This window comes from Hylobates moloch, unplaced genomic scaffold (assembly GCF_009828535.3).
Source record: "Hylobates moloch isolate HMO894 unplaced genomic scaffold, HMol_V3 SCAFFOLD_6, whole genome shotgun sequence".
Lineage (NCBI taxonomy): Eukaryota > Metazoa > Chordata > Mammalia > Primates > Hylobatidae > Hylobates > Hylobates moloch.
The window spans coordinates 68,517,291-68,519,730 of record NW_026652281.1 but is presented as its reverse complement, the minus strand read 5'-3'; the positions used below and the strand labels follow the sequence as shown (position 1 = coordinate 68,519,730).

Sequence of the window (2,440 nt, the reverse complement as noted above, 5' to 3'; positions counted from 1 at the left end):
CCAAAGTTCAGGGATTACAGGCATGAGCCACCATGCCTGGCCAAGTAGCCACATTTTTGCTTATCATCATAACATTTCATAGTCACCATGTAGAGAAATGGGATAAGTTTAAGCTAGAGAAAGCATTTGAAAACTGAGATGAATATCTTAGATGAATATATACATATAATTTTACTTAAAATTCTTTCACCACCGCCTCCAAAATAAACCAAAGTTAACATTTTGGTCTTATATATATTTAAAGGAAGCACACTAAAATGTTCATTATATTTTATCTCTGGTTAATGAAATTTTGTGTACACTTTTTCTTTATACATTTATACATAGTGTAAATTCTTTCAAGTGAGCATGTATTACTTTTTGGAATCAGAAAAAACTGTTATTTTTAAAGATAAAATTATTTTTATCAGAGTTCTTTTTGAACTGTGCAAAGAAGAAACATAAAATATTTGAGATCCCAGTAACATGAGAGATTACTTTTGAAACATTCTGAAATTATATTTTCTATTGGTTTTTAACAAGATTTACAACCTACTCAAAATGCAGTAGAGTGGGTACCACAAAGCAAATTTATTTGAAAGCACCAGAATCAGCACATGAATAGTCATGACATTCAGCAACATGTCCCTGTTGGAAAACAATTTTAGAATCTATAATGTTGATTGTTGTACTAACAGGGTAAGCTGCATGTAGAATAAAATGAAAAACATCTTAAAAGTAGAGATTAAAGATGATTAGAGATTAAAAAAGAGAAAATATTTTAATGAAACTGCCCTTTGCAATGTTAATACTAATCACACTCAAATACAAACATGAACTTTGAAAATATCAGTAAATTCTTATATAGGGCTATTAAGAACATGAATTTTGGAATCAGATGGATTTTGAGTTTGAGTCCTCTTGGCCCAGCCAGGTAGCACAGGATGTTTTGTTTAAACACATCATCTCTGAGCCTCAGTCTCCTAGATTCTAAGATATGAATAATGATAGTACCTGAAGGATTTGTTGTAATAAATAAATGAAATATTTACTAAGCAAATGCTTAGTAAATGCACTCTTTACATATGAAAGATAGTTGTCAGTTTTGTTTCTTTTACTGATGTGAAAATTAGCTGCATTTTTTCTACTCCTTGTATTACCTTATAATCAGCTACTTAATAGGAATTATAAAATGGAAAGGGACCATTAGACTATGTAAGAATTAGGGAAACTGGCTCTCTCTTCCACCACCCAAGATGCCAAAAGGAAAAAAGGGGAAGAAGGTGGCTCCGGCCCCTGCTGTCATGAAGAAGCAGGAGGCCAAGAAAGTGGTGAATCCCCTGTTTGAGAAAAAGCCTAAGAATTTTGGCATTGGACAGGACATCCAGCCCAAAAGAGACCTGACCTGCTTTGTGAAATGGCCCCACTGTATCACGTTGCAGTGGCAGAGAGCCATCCTCTATAAGCAGCTGAAAGTGCCTCCTGCGATTAACCAGTTCATTCAGGCTCTGAACCACCAAACAGCTACTCAGCTGCTTAAGCTGGCCCACAAGTACAGGCCAGAGATAAAGCAAGGAGAAGAAGCAGAGGCTGTTGGCCTGACTGAGAAGAAAGCTGCCGGCAAAGGGGATGTCCCCATTAAGAGACTACCTGGCCTTTGAGCAGGAGTTAAGACTGTCACACCTTGGTGGAGAACAAGAAAGTTCAGCTGCTGGTGATTGCACACAATGTGTGGCACACAACGTCTGGTTGTCTTCCTGCCTGCCCTGTGTGGTTAAATGGGGGTCCCTTACTACATTATGAAGGGGGAAGCAAAACTGGGACATCTAGTCCACAGGAAGACCTGGATCATTGTCACCTTCACACAGGCTAACGTGGAAGACAAAGGAGCTTTGGCTAAGCTTGGAAGCTATCAGGACCAATTACAACAACATATATGATGAGCTCCGCCATCACTGGGAAGGCAATATCCTGATTCCCAAGTCTGTGGCTCACATTGCCAAGCTTGAAAAGGCAAAGGCTAAAGAACTTGCCATCAAACTGGGTTGAATGTACACTGTTGAGTTTTCTGTACATAAAAATAATTAAAGTAATACAAATTTTCCTTTAAAAACAAGAATTAGGGAAACTGACTTCAAATTTCTGAAATGTACTCTTTTAAAGCATCCAAAACCTGTGTGTTTTTTACACAGGCATACCATACCAACTCTGTGATCTTATGCAGCGTAAAAGGAAAGCAAAACAGAGACCCTAGCATACAAATAGAAAGTATTTTATACTTCGTGTTCCATAATCTCTGAATCCTTCTGAACTAAGCTACATTTTGGTCTTTTTCATCTATAAACGGGAGTGCAGATTATAATTGACATGGATTTATCACATAGGTACAGGGATAAACTCGTGGCCTTTTAAGAATGCCTTTTCTTGGCCGGGCGCCGTGGCTCACGCCTGTAATCCCAGC

General features: G+C 37.7%; 1 pseudogene; it reads left to right on the top strand.

The window, feature by feature from the left end:
• Positions 1-1,235: 1,235 nt before the first annotated feature.
• LOC116470394 (large ribosomal subunit protein eL8-like) lies at positions 1,236-2,028 on the top strand (annotated as a pseudogene).
• Positions 2,029-2,440: the final 412 nt, after the last annotated feature.